This window comes from Diceros bicornis, chromosome 28 (assembly GCF_020826845.1).
Source record: "Diceros bicornis minor isolate mBicDic1 chromosome 28, mDicBic1.mat.cur, whole genome shotgun sequence".
Classification (NCBI taxonomy): Eukaryota; Metazoa; Chordata; class Mammalia; order Perissodactyla; family Rhinocerotidae; genus Diceros; species Diceros bicornis.
In genome coordinates this window covers 31,562,152-31,584,164 of record NC_080767.1, presented here as the reverse complement: position 1 = coordinate 31,584,164, position 22,013 = coordinate 31,562,152, and the positions used below count along the sequence as shown (strand labels likewise).

Below are 22,013 nucleotides of genomic sequence, written 5' to 3'. Positions count from 1 at the left end.
CTTATCTTTTAAGACTCAGTTCAGGGGTCATTTTTTCCACAAAGCTTTATCTGAACCCCCAACTGTCCAACCTCTCATGCTGGAACCCCACTTACTGGGCACTGTATTATAGCCCTACCCCATTGTTTTATAACGACCTGTCTAAGTGTTTGTCTCCCTCACCTAATTGAGCATTTAGGACTATGCCTAATTCTTCCCTCTATCCTTAGTGAGACAGAATTTTAGGGATCTTCCCCTCTTCCTTGGTGGGGTCACTGGTGGAGGTCAGCCAGCCTCTAGTGGTAGAGAAAACTGTGGGGTTCCAGCTCCACCCATCTACATGTTCTCCATGAATGAAGTCAGCTGGCTAGCTGAAGCTCTGTGTCCAGAACCCAGTTGGCGGCAAATCCCTTGTGTGTTTCTGTCTGTCCACATGGAAAGCAAATGCTACTCACCTTCACAAAGTGAGGAGCAGAGCTGCTTCGAGCGCCTCTCCATTTCTCCATCTGTAAAATGGGGACAATGAGACTTCAGGGCTTTTAAGTTGCTTTGAAATTTTTGGGCACAAAGATCACCAAACTTTAGTTAAGTAGCTATTATGGAGTGTGTGTGTGCGTGTGTGTGTGCACATGCACAAAACATAGAGTTAATTCTCCATTAATTTCTCTCTGTTGCCTTACTGCTCGTGAGGGGTAAACCGGACATTTATTTCTTCCCTTGAAGGTAAGAAAACTGAGTTCCAAAGAAGGGAGGAGACTTGTCCCAAGATACACAGCTATGAAGGGTTAGAGTTGGGGCTTGAACTCAGATCTGGCTCCAAATCCAATTCTCTTTGTCTCTAGGCAGAGACCCTAATTAGATCTCTTAAAAGATTACCAAGCTTGTTGTTGCCACTATCTTGCCTTAGTCTTCTCATCTTTAAATTGAGCAGATTGGACCAAATAAATGATTCCCAATCTACTCTGTGGATTTCTGTCATTAGAATTACCGGTGGAGCTTTGTGAAAAAATATATGGCTGTGCACAGTGTCCAGAAGTTCTGATTCAATTGATATAGGTCAGGGCTCAGAAATATGTACTTGAAAAAAACATTCCAAGTGACTCTGACATGCAGCTTGATTTGAGACTGTTGAGCAGCAGAGCTTCTCAACCTTTAATGTGCATAGGAATCACCTAGAGATCTTGTAAATGCAGATTCTGCCTCAGAAGGACGCGAGAGGGGCCTGAGATTCTGCATTTCTAGCAAACTATCAGGTGATGCTGATGCTGCTGGTTGGGTACCATGCTTTGAGTAGCAAGACCCTAGGTCATATTGGATAGCATTTCCAGCTCTGACATCTTAAGATTCTAGCTCTCCGGAGGGGTCTCTTAGCCTGTTCTTGCCAGCCCCTTTCTCTCTGCTGAACTCTTTGTTTTGACTCATCCTCTCTCTCCAGGCCCCACGATACTTATGAACACATTTAAGTCTGGCAAGGCTGGCCTTCTGGCAGTTCTCAATGTGTGGCTTGCCCATTTCCTAACAAGCCTGAGTTCTTAGCTCATTCCTCCTTAGCACACAGACATATGATATGTCGTGGTCCAGACACTAGCTACTATCACTGTGATGGTGTGTGGTTATTGGGTTGTTAGGACATACCTAGAAGGTGGAGCTGAGTGGGGAGTTCTTCCAGCACAGCAGCTTTAGTCCTGCCTTTGGGGTGAGAATGGCAGGGGGAGGTAGCAGGGACATTCCTGCCCCAGACATAGAAACAGGGGAACATATACTCTTCTTGGGCCCTGAGGGAATGGCCTCTTTCTATTTCCCTCCTGACTCCCCCTTCCCTCTCTACTCACCTGGACTCAATGGAAACTCCGTCTTCACAACCTCTGGGGACTCCACGATAGCTGGTGGCAGGAGAATGCCAGGGATGATTCATTCTTTGGTGCCTGGGGAGGTTGGAAAAGTTTGGCTGAGTGGGTCCCCAGGCTCTGTGTGGGGAAGACAATCATGCTACTTGAGGAGAGGAGTCCCTTTTGTTCACTTTCCCCATCCATTCTTTGGGACTCAAAATTTTTATTATGCTTTATGATCTTCTACACAAACACAATGTTTTTTGTGGTTCTCCCAACACTTCACATTGTTCCTCTTGCCTAAATCTCCAGCCTCTTCCTTGTCTACCTGGAAAACTCTTCCTTTTTGTTGCAGAACCAACTCAATATCATGTTCTGCAGGAAGTCTTCTTGCCTCTGCGGCAGAGCTGCTCTTTCCCTCTGTGTGTCTTGTGGATGCACACATAAGAGCATGAATCCAAGACAGACAAGGAAATGTATAATTGTGTCTGATGCTGCAGCAGACGGGAGCAACCTGAGGCCAGGGCCAGGTGTGGAGTCGGCACTCGGGAAATTAAATCAGGCTCTTGGGGTGGGCCCAGGCATAGGTTATTATTATTTTTTTAATTTGTCCTTATTAGTTGGAAAGTGTTCGTTATAATTTTTATTATTTTATTTAATTAATTAATTATTATTATTATTATTATTTTTGCTGGGACAGATTCACCCTGAGTTAACATCTCTTGCCAATCTTCCTCTTTCTCTTTTTTTCTTTCCTCCCAAAGCCCCAGGACAAAGTTGTATATTCTAGTTGTGAGTCCTTCTATTTCTTCTATGTGAGCCACCACCACAGCATGGCTACAGACAGACAAGTAATGTGGTTCTATGCCCGGGAACCGAACCTGGGCTGCAAAAGTGGAGCACGCAGAAATTTAACCGCTAGCCCATCAGGGCTGGCTCTAGGCATAGGGTTGTTTTTTTTTTAAAAGCTCCCAGGATTGAAAACTACTTGGAATATCCATCTAGGATTGAGAACCACTCCCCAAGAGATTGGAATGGAGCTGAGCCTGAAGTTAGGGCTGAGTGGCTCAGCCTATGGGGAGTAGATGGCTATGGGGTGGGAAGCTGCAACCTGGAATCATCTCATTTTTATGGTGTGTCTTACAGTTAACCTGTCATTCATGCAATAGAGTGTTCATTAGTTCACATAACTAATATTTATTGCACTCTACTATATTCTGAGCTTAAGATCTTAATGATGAACCAAATAGCCAACGTCCCACTTTTTTCATGGAGCTTTCAGGAAGAAAGAGTCAGAATTAACTAAAAAAAACCACAAGGGAGAGTGTTTCAGGTGGAAGTAATGGCATGTGCAAAAGCCTAGAGGTGGGAATGCAAACGGCACATTTAAAGAATTGAAAGAAGGCCGGTGGGGCTGGAGCTCAGAGAATGATGGAGTGAGAGATGTGACTGAGCCTAGAGAGGTAGTAGAGGCCAAATAGTGGAGTCTTTCAGGCCAAGCTAAGTATTTTTTTTTTTAATTGTAAAAGCAATGTGTTGCTACTGAGAGGTTTAAGGAAGGCTGAGACATGATGAGCTTTACATTTTCAAAAGATCACTCTGATTGCTGTGAGCAGAAAGGATTGGAGGAGAGACCAGTCAGGAGCTGGGTCATAGTCCAGGCTAGAGATGATAGTGATCTGGTATAGAAATGGCACATGTGGGATTGGGGATCAAAGCAGCAAGCTGCCTTTGAGAGGGCAAAAATACTGGTGAAGCAGATTAAAGCTCTGGGTATCTCCCAAGCAGGGCTACCATTTGAGTTAGATGCATCTGTGATTCCAGAAGGTATGGGTGGGCATTGTGGCAGAGACAATGGATGGAGAGAGCGCCCCTAGGATTTTGGTCCCAGTTCTGGAAGGGAGCAGAAACGTGATATGCCCCCATAGAACAATAACTCGTAGCAGTGTAGACAGCGCTCCTCCAGGTAGAGCCTCTCATGAAGGAACAGCATATTGTGGTAAGAACTTCCTTTCCTATCAAGGGGTGGGTTGAGAATATGTTCCATTGACCCATCTCTGCCATGGCTCAAACTCCCACTCTGACTAAGTGGTAAGACTATTCACAGCAGAGGAGCACCTGTCCACCAGCCCACTGTCTCTAGAAATGCAGGTGCTACTAGGCCCTGTAGAGTATGTAGATCTTCCAAATGCCTCCACTCCTGTTCTGTGGCTGCCCCTGCAGTCCGTAGAGAGGGAGTGGGGGAAATTCTCACTGATGCCTGGTATACAGGTAGATCTAGTCAAGGAAACCTGCCCACATGTTACTTATTTTGGGAATCATCTTAATCTGTGTTGTCTCTACATGTGCCTATACTGTTGCTGTGGTATCTGCCTCCAAAGCAGCCAGATAGCTGCCAAATGAGCCATTTCCGTGCTAGTGAGACCCTTTGCTGACTGCTCAGGGCAACTTGCAGAAGAGGGGGTTCTGTAAGATGGTAAAAGCTGGTCATGAGGGATGGAGTGCTGGAGGAGGTCATTGAGAGGACATGATCACCAGTTGACCCTTGAGCTGGACCCAGGCAATCAGAACCTCCTCACCCCCTTTCCCTCTGCTTGGAATGTATGCTCTGCCCATGGTTCCCACAGTGGGAGCCGTTTTCAAGGACACAACCTTGAGAGAGCAAAGTGGTGTTGAGACCATCTGGATGGTATACGGGACTGAACTCAGGAACTCTATATAAACTTTTAAGATTCTGGTGGGCAGACGTGGAGATCTACTGGTTTTGCAGCTGCTCAAGACAAGCCTCATAAGTTCTCTTGCTGATTAAACCTGCCACCTACCCATCTGGAGTGGTCTGCCTCATTCTTCGGTCTTTTCTTGCCCTCTGTGTACAGGGGCCAGTTTTCGAGCCAACAGGTGGGTTTCCTCTTCCTCTACTTCATGGCAGCTAAACTATACTTTGTATAATTGGAGGGTTTTGTTGTGGGTGCCTTTCCTATTGCCCTTTAACAAGCATTTTCCCTAATATATCTCTTCTATGTCTAATTATTTTTTGGCATTTGTTTACTGTATAACCTGAACTGAAGTATAGTTAACAGAAAATTTTCAACAATTGTGTGCTTTTCGGATCATTTCCATTCTTTGATTATTATGAATAATGCTGCTATGAACATTCATGTACAGGCTTTTGGGTGGACATATGTTTTCTTAGTTATATACCTAGGAACGGAATTGCTGATTCATATGGTATCTCTAAGTTTAACTTTTTGAGAAACTACCAGACTGTTTTTCAAGCTGGCTGCATTATTTTACAATCTCACTACCGATGTAGGAGGGTTCACCTTTCTCACATTCCTTGCCAACATTTTGTTATTGTCCATTTTTTGGGTTATAACCATCCTAGTGGAAGTGAAGTGGTATCTCGTTGTGGTTCTGATTTGCACTTCCCTAATGACTAATGATGTTGAACATTTTCCATGTGCTAATTGGCCATTTTTTTATTTGGAGAAATGTCTATTCAAATCCTTTGCCCATTTTTGAATTGGATTGTCTTTTTATTGTTGAATCGTAAGAGTTCTTTATAAATTCTTAGTACAAATATCTCATCAGACATATGATTTACATATATTTTCTCCCTTTCAGTGAGTTGTCCATTCACTCTCTGATGGTGTCTTCTGAAGCACAAAACTTTCTGATTTTGATGAAGTCCCATTTATCCATTTTTTCCCATTACTATTTATGCTTTTGGTATCATACATAAGAAGTGTGTGGTGATGGGTTGTAATTAGTATTTTGGTGGTGAACATGATGTAGTCCATGCAGAAATAGAAGTACAATGATGTACACCTGAAATTTTTGCAATGTTATAAACCAATGTTACTGCAATAAACAAAAAATTAAAAAAAAAAAAAAAAAAAAAAAAGAAACTGTTGCCTGGGGCCGGCCCTGTGGCTTAGTGGTTAAGTGTGCATGCTCCGCTACTGGTGGCCCGGGTTCGGAACCCCGGGCGCACACCAACGCACCACTGTTCTGGCCATGCTGAGGCTGCATCCCACATACAGCAACTAGAAAGATGTGCAACTGTGACGTACAACTATCTACTGGGGCTGTGGGGGGGGGGGGGAAGGAGGAGGATTGGCAATAGATGTTAGCTCAGAGCCGGTCTTCCTCAGCAAAAAGAGGAGGATTAGCATGGATATTAGCTCAGGGCTGATCTTCCTCACAAAAAAAAAAAAAAAAAGAAAAAAGAAACTCTTGCCTAATCCAAGGTCACAAAGATTTACTCCTATGCTTTCTTCTAAGAGTTTTGTAGTTCTAGCTCTTACATTGAGGTCTGTGATTCACTTTGAGTTAATTTTTGTGCGTAGTGTGAAGTAAAGGTCCACTTTATTCTTTTTCATTTGGATATCCAGTTATCCCAGCACGATTTGTTGAAAACACAATTTTTTCCCTCTTGAATTGTCCTGGTAGCCTTGTTAAAAATAAATTGACCATGAATGTGAAGGTTTATTTGTGGACTTACAATTCTTTCCCTTTGATCTGTGTGTCTAGCCTTGCGCCAGTACTACATTGTCTTAATTACTACAGGTTTGTAGTAGGTTTTGAAATCAGGATGTGTGAGTCTTCCAACTTTGCTCTTCTTTTTCAAGAATATATTGGCTATTCTGGGTCTCCTGCATTTCTATGTGAATTTTAGGATAAGCTTGTCATTTTCTGCAAAAAAGACAGCTGAGATTTTGATAGGGGTCGCATTGAATCTGAATTATTAGTTCTAATAATTTTTTTGGTGGATTTCTTAGGAATTTTTTAATATGCAACATCTGTCACCTGCAAATAGAGATAGTTTTACTTCTTTCTTCACAATCTAGATGCCTTCTATTTCCTTTTCTTACTTAATTGCTCTGGCTGGAACCTCTAGTACAATGATGAATAGAAGTGGCAAGAGTGGATGTCTTTACGTTATTCTCGGTCTTAGAAGGACAGAAATAGGAAGAATAGATAAAGGGATAGTGGAGCTCACAAGAAAAACAGATCACATCCAGGTGATTAGAGTGAGTGGTGTGAGAGGGTATTTTCTGCAGATTATATGGGACTTAAACTGAGTGGGTCTGAGGAAGTAGAAGGTTCCACAGAAGAGAAAAGAGTGAAAGAAAGGCCCTGAGGGGGAATGGGTATAGTATATATGAGGGAATGAGAGTTCAGAGGTAGTCAGCATTCTAATTTTTAATAATTATGGGACATGAAATGAGGAAGAAACTCTTGTAGAAAGAGAGATGTATGGGAAAGAACCGCTTCAATATTTGATATCATTCTAAAAGTCATATATTGTTTCAGTAAAAAAAATAACACACTGCATGTTAAAAACCGCTGAATTATGTACTTTAAAAGAATGAATTTTATGTTATATGAATTATATCTCGAAAATTATTAAAAAATAACATATCATACTGAAATGAAAAAATAATTCACTATTCACTTGAACTCTGCATAGAGAAGGATTTTCTAATGATAACACTGGCAGGAGAGTCACAAGGAGGAATTTTTCATTGGTTTCATATATGTAAATTGAAAATTTATTTATGTCAAAAAATCAAAAAGAAAAGTGAAGGATGAAAAGGTGATTGGGGAAAGTTTATACTATGAGTAAGAAAGTGTAAAGTTTAAATCTTTACTGTAAAAAGGACTTATATAAGTCTTTAGAATAGTCAACTGAGATGAAGAAATAATTAACAGAGGAATAAATAAAATTTATTTACAGATTAAGAAAACAATCAGCAAGCAAAAAAATCCAAACAAAAAAAGTTACCATTTTTTGCTTATTGTATTTGCAACAATTAAGTCAAAAATTACAACACATAGTACTCTAGGATGCAGAGGAAGGAGCAGTCTCATAGAATGTCAGTTGGAATGTAAATCATTCACAGTTTTGTAAACTATTTTGGCAACATGGATCATGAGCCTGAAAAATGTTCCACCCGTCAAATCCACTTCTTAGCATTTGTTGTAAGGACATGAGGAAACCTATATATATGGTTTATTCACAATGATCTTCATTGCATTATTGTTTATAGTAGTAAAAATAATTAGAAAAATCTAATCATCCATAACGGAAGAAGGTTATATAAAAATATGGCACCTACTTCTGCTATAATATTAATTACGAAAATGTTTATGAAGATTTAATAATAATAGTGTAGAAAACATTCATGTTATAAAATGATGTGAAAAATCATCTTAACAATATAAAATAAATGCACAGAGAAAAGGACCATAAAAATAACCTGAGGCTTTTGCTTCAAGAAAAATGTTGATTAAATTTCCATCTGATAAATCACAATAAAATTTCATGTCACAAGCAAAAAAAAAATTGGATATTCACAGTAATTTCTTTTAAGAAGGGATTTAAAAATATTTCTTTACAGTATATTTTAGATCTTTACTGTAATGACACAAATGATTTTTCATTTGGAGAAAAAAGTAAACCAGAGTTTAGAAAGTAAAGAATAAAGACTGGGCACAACTAACAAATGAAAAAATCAAACCACCTGCCAGAGACAAAGATCCAGGCCCAGATGTTTGGTATTGGACAAATCTCTTAATCTTTCTGTGCCTAGGTTCCTTTTCTAGAATATTCTTGCCCTCCCAGGCACACACAGATTCTGCCTAGTGGTTCTCCATGTTTTTCTCCATCTTGAGGCCAATTCCCTTGAGTGAGTTTCTTCCAAAGCAGGGTCAGAATTAGTGCCTAGTGAAGCCCAGTGACTTTACCGAGGTCCTAACCTGCTTAATCTTGCCAGCGTTTCTTGTGGTTGGGGAAGAATTTATAGTCCTACGTTGTGCTCCTATTGGGCTTCCTCCTAGAAACCAAGTATTTGCTGGCATTTTTTTTTTTCTGGTGCGGAAGATTCTCCCGCAGCTAACATCCATTGCTAATCTTTCTGTTTTTTTGATTGAGGAAGACCAGCTCTGAGCTAACATCTGTGCCAGTCTTCCTCTATTTTGTATGTGGGACACCTCCACAGAATGGCTGATGAGCGGAGTAGGTCCATGCCTGGGATCCGAACCTGTGAATCTGGGCTGCCGAAATGGAGTGTGCGGAACTTTAACCACTCGGCCATGGGGCCAGCCCCTGCTGGCATTTTTGATGTTCCCAACTCTGGATTGATTTTGCTTGGACACATATACCTCTTATCACAGGTACAGCCTGTAGGGACTGCTGGTTACTCACATTCTTCAGACAGAAGTTCTGTCCTTAGCCAGTTGGTCCTATTCCAGTCCTGCAAAGTCAGAGTCTTCATTTTATTGCATCTGCTTGTGAGGCTAAGCACCATGCTGTCTTGAATGTGAGTCTTTCAAATTCATAATGGGCAAGTCTAGGGAAGAAGTCATGTTGAAAACTCTGGGCTTCTACGCTAGGGAAGTTCTTTTTACAGGGTGGAACATCTTCCCCAGCCAAGGAGTCTCCACAAAGCCCCGTTCATGTCCCTGTTCCTCAGACTATAGATAAAGGGGTTCAGCATGGGGGTGACAATTGTGTATACCACAGATGGTATACCAGTATCTGCTGAGTAGGAGGATGAGGGCTAGAAATATACCAGAAAGAGTGTCCCATAGAAGAGAGCGATTCCTGTCAGGTGAGAGCCACAGGTAGAGAAGACTTTGTGCTTCCCCCCAGCAGAGGGGACCCTGAGGGTGGTGTGGATGATGTGGCCATAAGAGACCAGGACACAGGTGAGAGGGACCACACCTGAGAGGGCTGCATTAGCAAACATCATGACCTGAAAGATATGAGCGTCTGAACAGGCAAGTTTGAGGAGTGGGAGAAGATCACAGAAGAAGTGTGGAATGGAATGGAAGGCACAGAAGGAGAATTGAGACATCAAGAGAGTGTATGAGAAGGCCAGGAGGTGAGAGCAGAGCCAGGACACGACAACCAGCAGCAGGCAGTGTTGGAACACATGAGAGTGGTGTAGTGTAGAGGAAGGCAGATGGTCACGTAGCGGTCATATTCCATCACAGCCAGCAGGAAGTTATCCAGCAGGGTCAAGGCCATGAAGAAGTACATCTGCAGGAGGCATCCAGTGTGGGAGATAGTGTGGTGCTGTGTCTGGATGTTCACCAGCACCTTGGAGACAATGGTGCAGGAGAAGCAGGTATCAATGAAGGACAGGTTGGTCAGGAAGAAGTACATGGGAGTGGGGAGGTGAGGGTCAGAGCCAATGGCCAGGATGGTGAGCAGGTTCCCCACCACGGTGACCAGGTACATGCCCAGAAAGAGCCCGAACAGGAGATGCTGCTGCTTTGGGTGTTCAGAGAAGCCCAAGAGCAGGAAGTTAGAGATGCTGGTTTGGTTTCCAACTTCCTTCTAAGGCAGAGAAATTAGAGGAGAATCTTGCTTAAATAAAGATAAGCTGTAAATATTACAGAGTCCAAGGACTTTGGTTTGTTTTTCTCTATTCCTTGAAGAGATCTCTGAGATTCATTAGTAGCTGTAATGGCAGGTGTGCAAACATGAAAACTATGAGGCCTGTGGACTATGACAAACATTGTGATGGAATGTAATTTGGTTTATGGATTCCTGCCCCACAAGCGTCTGAATGAGGCTGAACTGGTTTTCACCTGGAATGAATCTCTTCAAGTTTTAATTCTTTCTTAAACTTTAGATCACTTGTTCAATCTTATTGCCTTATTATGGAGTCCTTTGAGGTCATGCATACACTAGGACTCAGTGGGCAATACAAGGTTCTGTGTGTGTGTGTGACTGTGTGTGTCTTTTTTGAGAGAAATGAAAGAAAGAGTCTCTAGGTGTGCTAGGAGTCTCTGCCTCATTCTGTTTGAAGACTATTCCAATGAATTAATGCGAATATAAAAACTTTGTTAACTGAAAAGTACTTTGTCAATAAAGGGCATGTTGTTTTCATTATCATCATCAACTTCACCATGAGCAGGTTCGGTTTTAAGATCACAGTCTTTGGAGTCTAGAGACTGGTCGGGAACCTTTCTCTGCCCATTCTCTGGAATGTGTTCTTGGACAAGTTACTTAAGCGCCCTCAGTCTCTGTTTTTTAGCTTGTACAATGTGTACTTGCTTCATAGAGTCTTTGAAGTTATTATAAAGATAACATAAATGGAGGGCAGGCTTTAATTAAGGGACTATTTCTTACTGTCATTGGTACTAGGAGTTGATGGAATGTGAGCCTGGGACCCACGATGCAGTGTTTAGCATCATACAACATGCTTTATAGCTCTGCTTTTCACATGCCTTTTTTCACTTTGGCAAATGCCCCCTTTGAGTTTTCTTTCTTTGCATTTAGATGCAGATAATAACACCACCTGATAGGTTTGTTGAGGAGACAAATGCTGGATCAATGGAAGTTTCTTCATGAACCATGATGTGCAATCAAAATGAGAAATTCCAATGTTCCTGTTTGATGGTGTGGAGGGATAAGTGCAATGGACAGTCAGAGGCAGCATGTGTTAATGTCACAGTTGTTTAGTGTGGTGATTAAAAATATAATATATAAAAAAATTAATTAATTATTATTATATATTATAATATAAAAATTATTGATTAGAAATATAATGTCCCCTCTGGAGTCTGACCACATTTCCCCACTCTTTACTCTCTGTGTCACTTTGAGAAAGTCACTTTACCCTTCTGGTCTTCGGTTTTCACATCTGTTTAAGCGAGTAGAAATAGAGTTTGCTGTATGGGTGGTCGTGAGGATTAAATTGGATAATGATTGCAAAATATTTAGACCAAGGCTTGCACATAGTAAGTGCTCAATAGACATTAGCCATTGTTATTGTTGTTGTTAATATATGAGGATGCTTCATCCCATGTCATTGGTCCTGGTCACTGCCTGAGAGGAGATTGGACTTGTGAATTTTGAAGTGTGAGATGAAGAGCCATCATTATCATCACCGTCACCCTCTTTGGGTGGTTATGACTCTACTCAGAACTATCATTGACAGAGCATCTTCTTTGGCATCTGAAAACCAAGTGTAAACTAGGTCAAATAGCTTAATCATGCAAAGCCCAGATATCATTTACTGTACAATGGGAATAAATGATTCTATTTTAAACAGTTATTCACTCACTCCAATTAAAAAAAAGTACGTGAACAGCTTTGGTAAATTATAAATGGTGGTAGCGGAGTATAGTGTTGGTATTGGCCTAGGGTCGTGGCTGAGAGTGATTCTGGGAACCATGCCTGTCCAAGTGGACATGATCTTACAACTTATGCTGTGATGGTGAGGTTAATGATGAAAATGCAGTGATGTGCCCTTTATTAATAGCGTTCTCTTCCATTTACAAAGTTCTCACATCCACAGGTTTGGTTATTGCACAGGTACTATGTCCTGGTCACTGATGGGACTTGAGGAAGGGAAGTCTGAGACTCTGTCTCCATAATGACCTCAGGCTGGACCATCAGGAACCTGATGAACACCTGAGTTAGGCACCCCTCGTGGAGACCAGAGGAGCTGGGAAATGATTGACAGAGAGAGAGAGAGAGAGAGATGTAGGAAAGAAAAGAGAAAAAGGAAAAGGGGAGAAGCTCTAATGGACTATGTGTGTGTGTATGTAAGTGTGTGTGCCTGTGTGCACGTACGCCTTTGGTAGCCTGTGGTCTCCCTCCCCATCCCTATGCCTTAGTGCTTACCTGGAGATGCCTGCCAACCTCAGTCCCTGCCACTATCACCAAGGAGGTTGGGGTCCCTGCTCCTTTCCTCCCCAGGAAGACATGATTGGAGCCACAGAGCCCTTCTCTGCTGCAGCAGCACAGACTGAAGACTCAGGAGCATCTGCTGACTATTCACATGCAGTGTCTCCTGGGACCCAATCCCAGACTTGCTAGGTAGAGACAAGATGAGGCAATTTTTGACTGTGGCCCCCTGAGTCCCTGCAGTGTCTATAATGCCTCCTTTCAAAGAAACCAGGGGTGGGATCCACGGGGTCACTGCTCTGCTATTTTTCTGTTGGGTAAGTGCTGATTGGATTCGACGTCTTGAGCCTGTCCCTGTCATGCAGTACACACTTTCTAATTACAGTCCAGTCCTCATGGATGAAGCATGGCAGGTCCCAGAAAAAAAGTAAAGAGAAAAAAAATAGGTTGGAAGTCACAATCCTTGCCTTCAAATGTCATATTGAAGAGGGAACATTCATGTTCTCTATGACCCCAGGGAGCCGATATATGATCAATATGTAGACACTACAGAAGGCCAAGGTACCATGTATCTATGGATATATTTATTTATCTTTGTTGAAATCTACCTTATATACAAAGGAGTGTTATATACGAAAGATATATGTACTGTTTAAAGAAAGTTTATAAAATAATGCCCATGCTCTTACCACTCAGATGTAATATTATCAATCGGCCTTTCTCTCATCACATTTCCCTTTCTCCTCCGTTAGAGGAAATCATTATTATGAATATTACTGTAGTTTTCTTTTTAATTTTATCACATGCGTATGTGACTAAACTATGTATTGTCTGGATATGCATGTTTTTGTCTTTTATGTGATTGGAATTATATTTTTTGTGTTCTTTTGTAACTTGCTTAGTTTTGTCAACATTACATTCTTGAGGTCCATTCATGCTGATACATGTAGCTGTGGTGCATTCTTGTTCATTGCTGTCTGGTACAGGCCAGCAGTTCCCCATCATAAACCCACATTGCCAGCTGTATGGTTGTGTATTTCATAATTTTTAGACTTGAATAGTATGTTATGTCATCTATGACTCTCCCAGCAGGTTTGACACAGCACTCCATTAACCAAACACAACATTTGTGCAACAGAGTGAATAAATAGCCACACCAAGTAGGACTACTAAAGACTAGAGGTATCATCATTTCAGTTCAGATCAGGTTTTGTTGCTAAGTGACTTTGCTGCAACTCTGTGAAAAAACTTTTTTGATGCCAGAGCTTTTTGGATGTTAGAGCTGTAGATATTATGGTGTTTATTTGTATCTCTTATATATGTTTAAAACTATTTCTTAAAATCAACATAGTATAAGATACACACAGAAAACTGCACAGAACATAGGTACATTGCCCAGCAAATTGTTATGGAGCAAACACCTGTGTATCACTTCCCCACATTAAGAAGTAGACCATTGCCAGCACTCTGGAAGTTCTGCTCTTGCCCTCTGCCAATCCTTACCCGTCTGGCCTTCTCTAAGTCAAATAACCACCATCCTTTTCCTAACATTTTATTTTACTTTTGCCTGTTTTTGAACTTTATATAAACAGAATCATATACTCTGTATTCTTTTTTTGTCTGATTTCTTTTGCTGAACATTTTAGGTTTGTGAGATTCATCTAGATTGTTGTATGTAGTTGTTGCTTGTTCATTTTCATTGTTGTAAGATGCTCTATTGTATGCTGATATTTGGTATTGTTCAGTCAACCTATTGCTTAAGAAATATCCATTTTTTGGCCATTAGGAATAATGATGTGATGATCATTCTTGTATGTCTTTTTTTTTTTAAATAAAAAACACATAACAAAATTTACCATGTTAACCATTTTAAGTGTACATTTCAGTAGTGTTAAGTATACTCACATTGTTGTGCAACAGATCTCCAGAACTTTTTCATCTTAAAAAACTGAAACTCTATACTGCTCGGTTTTTCTTCTTCCCAGCTCCTGGCAACCACCATTCTACTTTCTGTTGCTATGAATTCGACTGGTTTAGACATCTCATTTAAGTAGATTCATAAGATATTTGTCTTTTTGTGACTGGCTTGTTTCACTTAGTATAGTGTCCTTAAGGTTCATCCATATTGTAGCATGTGACAAGATATCCATTCTTTTAATGCTAAAAATTAATCCATTGTATGTATATGCCACATTTTATTTATTCATTCATCTGTTGATGGACTTTTAGATTGTTTCCATATCTTGGCTATTGTGAATAATGCTGCAATGAACATGGGAGTGCAGATATCTCTTTGAGATCCTGATTTCAATTCTTTCAGATATATACCCAGAAGTATATGTTTTTCAGTGATTTTTATTTTCTATTTTTGAAAATGCCTACTTATATTTTTGTTCTAGTTTTCTGTTTGCTTATCGTTCTTGATTTCTTTCTTCTTGATTTATTTAACTCTTTAAATATTCTGTATACAAGTCCCTTGTTGGTCATATGTATTAAAATATTTTTTCCAGCCTGTTTTTTCACTCATTTTTAAATCACATTTTTGAGTAATACATGTTTTTCATTTTAATTTGATTGAATTCATCAATATTTTCCTTTTTGCTTAGAGCTTATTTTGTTTCTGGTTTAAGAAATACTTTCTATCCAAGGTCAGGAAGATCTTTATCAGTATTCTCTCTTAAAAGCTTTCTAATTTTGCCTTTCATATTTAGGCTATTAATTCATCTGGAATTGATTTTTGTGTTGCTGTAAAGTGAGTGTCCAGCACTCTTTTTTTGTTTTTTTTTTTTGATATTCAGACACCAATCTTCCTAGCATCCTTTACTGACAAGTCCATTCTTTCCCCGTTGCTATGGAGGGCCAGCTCTGTCAATGTTATGCCATATATGTGTGGGTTCTTTTCTGGGCTTTCTCTTCTGCTCCATTTGCCAGTTCTGCAATGTCTTATAAACTATAGCTTGATAGTAAGCCTTTATATCTGGCAGAGAAAGTCTTCCCACTTTGTTCTTCCTCAAAAATTTCTTGGCTATTTCTTTCTCATTTCCTTTCACATTTTTAAATGTGCTGTCTCTTTCCAAACACATATATGCACAGACACACACACACACACACACACACACACACACACACACATACACACACTTGGTGAATTTTTAAATGGAATGCAATTAATTCAAACAATTCAAACAGGAGGCTCTCATAATTGTAGAGACTTCTACCTCAAGACCATTGTGTATCAATTTATGAAGATCATTAATAAATGTCAATAAAATTTTTTTGTGTAGGGGTCTTGCATATATTTTGTTGGATTCATTTCTGGGTCATTGATGTTTTTAAGTGATAGTTTAAGCATGATCTTTATAAATATTTCATTTCTTTTTGTTCTTGGTGCATAGACATATACCTAATTAAGGATTGATTTTGTATTCAGCAATTTTGCTAAGTTTTAAAAAATGAATTCTAATATTTTATCTGTAGATTTATTGAAATTTTGATTATACATTCATGCCATCTATAAATAAAAAGAAAATTTGTTTCTTCCTTTATAATATTTTATCTTTTACTGATTTTACTTTCTTTTCAGCACTGGCTGACATTTCTGGTAGAATGTTAACTAGCAATGCTGAGGGCTGCTTTTCTTATGTTGTTCACAAGAACATTTAGAAAGCAAAGGTTTAAGTCTTTCCTTCTATCTCCATTTAGCTAAGAGAGCTTATCATGATTGAACATTTAATTATACCAAATGCTTTTTCCTCTGTCTGTTGAGATAATCAGATGATTTTTGTCCTTTGTTTTGTAAATACAGGGAATTACTTTGATTGATTTTTAAAAGCATTTTGATCTTTTTATTAAACAAAAATGCATTATTATTGTAAAAATTTTGCCCTTCGATTCTCTTGTGCCATCGACACTTTGCAATGCTGTTTGCTCCTCAATAAGTACTGTGGAATGAATTGTGTTACCCCCAAATTGATATGTTGAAGTCTTAACCCCAATGTAACTGTATCTGGAGATAGGGTCTTTAGAAGGTAATTAAGTTTAAATGAGGTTTTAAGGGTGGGGCCCTAGTCCCATAGGACCATAGCCTTATGAGAACAGGAAGAGAGAGAGATCTCACTCTCTCTGCCACGTGAGGACACAGAGAGAAGGTGGCCATCTGCAAGCCAGAGAAAGAGCTCTCACTAGAATCTGACCATGCTGGCACCCCGATCTTGGGCTTCCAGCCTCCAGAATTGTGAGAAAGTAAGTTTGTATCGTTTAAACCATGTAGTCTGTGGTATTTTGTTATGGCAGCCTGAGCTGACTAAGACAATAAGGAAAGCAGGCTTGATCCTGAAATGGACAATTTAGCACCTATGGAAGCACCATAGATTCTGCTGACATGTTTGTGTGTGTGTTTGTGTGTGTGTGTGTGTGTGTGTGTGTGTATTTGTTTGATTGTTTTAGATAGCCTTATTAGAACTTTAGGTGTCATAGAACAAACCTCTTAAAGTTGGTTTGGCCCCATGCCACATGCAGATTTTGACGCTTTCTCAACCTTCTTGCCTATATAAAATAGGCAAACCTATTATCAGGGGTTTGGGACAGTCTAGTTTGTTAGAGGCTCTACTGTAGGATAACCTATCATGGTACCTCAAATGCTGAACTATTTTGGATGCCTCTAGACATAATCTCTGCAAGAGGAAAAAGTCTTGGATTAATTTTTGAAGTTCAACCAACCTTGCATTACTGGGAAAATCCAACATGATCATGAAAAATTATCTTTTCTTATGCACTGGTGGATTTGTTTTGCTACTATTTAGTTTGGAATTTGTAAGTTTATATTCGTTAATGAGATCTGATTGTAATTGTCCTTTTCTGCAATGACTTTGTTAGCTTTTGATATCAAGGTTTGCTCATCTCATAAAGGGGTCTTGTGAATGTCTCTTATTTTTTATTATCTGGAAGAGTACTTGCAGGATAGGAATTAATTCTTTCTTGAAAACATGTTTTTTCATATGAATCCCCTGTTTTAGGCAATTGGGCCAGGAATTTTCTTTGAGGAAAGATTTTGGGTACTGATTTAATTTTCTTAATGATTATAGATCTATTCAGATTTTGTTTCTGGTTTTAACAAGATATTTTTGTAGGAGTTTGTCTATTTTATCTAAAATTTCAAATTTATTGGCATAACATTATTCATAATATCCTCTTATTTTATTTTATTATTATTTTTTATATTTTTAAATTATTTTATTGAGGTCTTATTGGCTTATAACATTGTGTAAGTTCCAGGTGTACATTATTATATATCAGTTTCTGTATAGACTGCATCATGTTCATCACCAATAGTCTAGTTTTTATCTGTCACCATACATATGTGCCCCTTTACTCCTCTTGTCATCCCCTCATCCCCTTCTCCTCTGGTAACCACTAATCTGTTCTCCTTATCCATGTGTTTATCTTCCACATGAGTGAAATCATACAGTGTTTGTCTTTCTGTCTGGCTTATTTTACTCAGCATAATACCCTCCAAGTCCATACTTGTTGTCACAAATGGCATGATTCTGTCTTTTTTATGGCTGAGTAGTATTCCATTATATATATATACCACATCTTCTTTATTCATTCATCCTGATGGGCCCTTGGGTTGTTTCCACGTCTTGGTTATTGTGAATAATGCTGCGACGAACAGGGGATCTGTAAATCTCTTTGAATTGTTGATTTAATGTTCTTGGGTAAATACCCAGTAGCAGGATAGCTGGATCATATGGTATTCCTATTTTTAATTTTTTGAGAAATCTCCATACTGTTTTGCACAGCAGCTGCACTCGTTTTATTTTACTATCTGAAGAGATGTCTTTATTTATTCTTGTTTTTGGTTATTAGTTACTGATCAGTTTCATCAGAGGGATACAAATTTTATTGATATTTTCAAAGAATAATATTTTAGCTTTTTAAAGCCTTTCTATTGTATTCTCTTTCTATTTCAGTGTTTTTTGCTCTATCTTTCTTTTACTCTGTTTGCATTGATTTTGCTCTTCTTTTTGTATTCATGACGGATGCTTACTTTATATTGTGCAGCTTTCTCTCTTTAACATTTATATGTATGGCTATAAATTTCCCCTCAATACTGTTTTAGTTGTATCCCACATGTTCCCACATGCAGCATATTGGTTTTCATTCACATAAAATATTTTTTAATATTCCCTATTTTTAAAATGTGACTCCTATGTAATTTCTAAGTCTGTTCTTTAATTCCTAGTTATATGGGGAGTTTTGAAGTTACCTTTTTGTTATTGATGTTTAGTTTAATTGCATTGTGATCTGTATGATTTCAGTCCTTTGAAATTTGTGGAGATTTGCTTTATGGCCAATATATGGTAAAGTTTTTAAAATGTTCCTTGTGTGCTTGAAAAGAATGTGCTCTCTACAAGTATTGGATGCAATATTTTATACATGTGCATTAGGTTAATATTGTTTTTCAAATCTTTTATTTATTTTTATTTTTTTATTTTTAAAAATGTTTTGTTTATTGCAGTAACATTGGTGTATAACATTGTATAAATTTCAGGTGTACATCATTATACTTCTATTTCTGTATAGATTACATCATGTTCACCACCCAAATACTAATTACAACCTATCACCACACACATGTGCCGAATTATCCCTTTCGCCCTCCTCCCTCCCTCCTTCCCCTTTGGTAACCACCAATCCAATCTCTGTCTCTATGTGTTTGTTTATTGTTGTTATTATCTACTACTTAATGAAGGAAATCATACGGTATTAGACCTGCTCCCTCTGACTTATTTCACTTTGCATAATACCCTCAATGTCCATCCATGTTGTCACAAATGGCTGGATTTCATTGTTTCTTATGGCTGAGTAGTATTCCATTGTGTATATATAGCACATCTTCTTTATCCATTCGTCCCTTGATGGGCACTTACCTTGCTTCCAAGTCTTGGCTATTGTGAATAACGCTGCAATGAACACAGGGGTGCATGTATCTTTATGCACTTGTGTTTTCAAGTTCTTTGGATAAATACCCAGCAGTGGAATAGCTGGATCATATGGTAGTTCTATCCTTGATTTTTTGAGGAATCTCCATGCTGTTTTCCGTAGTGGCTGCATCAGTTTGCACTCCCACCAGCAGTGTATGAGAGTTCCCTTCTCTCCACATCCTCTCCAACACATGTTGTTTCCTGTCTTGTTAACTATAGACATTCTGACGTGTGTGAGGTGATATCTCATTGTAGTTTTGATTTGCATTTCCCTGATAGTTAATGATGTTGAATATCATTTCATGTGCCTGTTGGCCATCTATATATCTTCTTTGGAGAAATGTCTGTTCAGGTCTTTTGCCCATTTTTAAATTGGGTTGTTAGTTTTTTTGTTGTTGAGATGCATGAGTTCTTTATATATTTTGGAGATTAAGGCCTTATCAGATGTATGGTTTGCAAATATCTTCTCCCAATTGTTAGGTTGTCTGCCCGGTCAGACATGGTGCTTGAAAATATGTTGCTAAGACCGATGTTGAAGAGCGTACTGCCTATGTTTTCTTCTAGAAGTTTCACAGTTCCAGGTCTTACATTCAAGTCTTTAATCCATTTGGAGTTAATTTTTGTGTGTGGTGTAAGGTAAGGGTCTACTTTCATTTTTTTGCATGTGGCTGTCCAGTTTTCCCAACACCATTTGTTGAAGAGACTTTCCTTTCCCCATTGTATGTTCTTGGCTCCTTTGTCAAAGATTAGCTGTCCATAGATGTGTGGGTTTATTTCTGGGCTTTCGATTCTATTCCATTGATCTGTGTGTCTGTTTTTGTGCCAGTACCATGCTGTTTTGGTTACTATAGCTTTGTAGTATATTTTGAAATCAGGGAGTGTGATACCTCCAGCTTTGTTCTTTTTTCTCAGGATTCCTTTAGCTATTTGGCGTCTTTTGTTGTTCCATATAAATTTTAGGATTCTTTGTTCTATTTCTGTGAAAAATGATGTTGGAACTTTGATAGGGATTGCATTGATTCTGTGGATTGCTTTAGGAAGTATGGACATCTTAACTATGTTAATTCTTCCAATCCAAGAGCACAGAATATCTTTCCATTTCTTTGTGTCTTCTTCAATTTCTTTCAGCAGTGTTTTATAGTTTTCGGTGTACAGATCTTTCACCTCTTTGGTTAAGTTTATTCATAGGTATTTTATTCCTTTTGTTGCAATTGTAAATGGGATTATATTCTTAATTTCTCTTTCTGCTACTTCATTGTTAGTGTACAGAAATGCAACTGATTTTGTATGTTGGTTTTGTATCCTGCAACTTTATCATATTCGTTTATTACTTCTAAAAGTTTTCTGGTGGATTGTTTAGGGTTTTCTATATATAAAGTCATGTCATCTGCAAATAGTGACAGTTTCACTTCTTCCTTTCCAATTTGGATCCCTTTTATTTCTTTTTCTTGCCTGATTGCTCTGGCTAGGGCTTCCAGTACTATGTTAAATAGGAGTAGTAACAGTGGGCATCCTAGTCTGGTTCCCGTTCTTAGAGGGATAGCTTTCAGTTTTTCACCATCGAAGATGATATTAGCTATGGGTTTGTCATATATGGCCTTTATTATGTTGAGGTACTTTCCTTCTATCCCCATTTTATTCAGAGTTTTTATCATAAATGGATGCTGTACCTTGTCAAATGTTTTCTCTCCAGCTATTGAGATGATCAGGGGATTTTTAGTCTTCATTTTATTATGTGGTGTATCACCTTGATTGCTTTGCGAATGTTGAACCATCCTTGCATACCTGGAATAAATCCCACTTGATCATGGTGTATAATCCTTTTAATGCATTGTTGTATGCGATTTGCTAGTATTTTGTTGAGGATTTTTGCATCCATCTTCACCAGTGATATTGGCCTGTAATTTTCCTTTTTTTGTGGTGTCCTCGTCTTGTTTTGGTATCAGGGTAATGTCAGCTTCGTAGAATGAGTTAGGGAGCTTCCCTCACTCCTCAATTTTTTGGAAGAGTTTGAGAAGGATAGGTACTAAGTCTTCTTTGAATGTTTGGCAGAATTCACCAGGGAAGCCATCTGCTCCTGGACTTTTATTTTTGGGGAGGTTTTTGATTACTGTTTCAATCTCCTTACTGGTGATTGGTCTATTCAAATTCTCTATTTCTTCTTGATCCAGTTTTAGAAGGTTGTATGATTCTAAGAATTTATCCATTTCTTCCAGATTGTCGAATTTGTTGGCCTATAGCTTTTCATAGTATTCTCTTGTAATCTTTTGTATTTCTGAGGTGTCCGTTGTAATTTCTCCTCTTTCATTTCTGATTTTACTTATTTGTGCCTTCTCTCTTTTTTTCTTGGTGAGTCTACCTAAAGGTTTGTCAATTTTGTTGATCTTTTCAAAGAACCAGCTCTTGGTTTTATTAATTTTTTCTATTGCTTTTTTAGTCTCTATTTCATTTATTCCTGCTCTGATTTTTATTATTTCCCTTCTTCTGCTGATTTTGGGCTTTGTTTGTTCTTATTTTTCCCGTTCCTTTAGGTGCATTGTTAGATTGTTTATTTGAGATTTTTCTTGTTTG

At 38.8% G+C, this 22,013-nt stretch overlaps 1 pseudogene; it reads right to left on the bottom strand.

Moving 5' to 3' along the window:
* Nucleotides 1-9,217: 9,217 nt before the first annotated feature.
* On the bottom strand, nt 9,218-11,025 carry LOC131393613 (olfactory receptor 1N1-like; annotated as a pseudogene).
* Between the last annotated feature and the right edge of the window lie 10,988 nt (nt 11,026-22,013).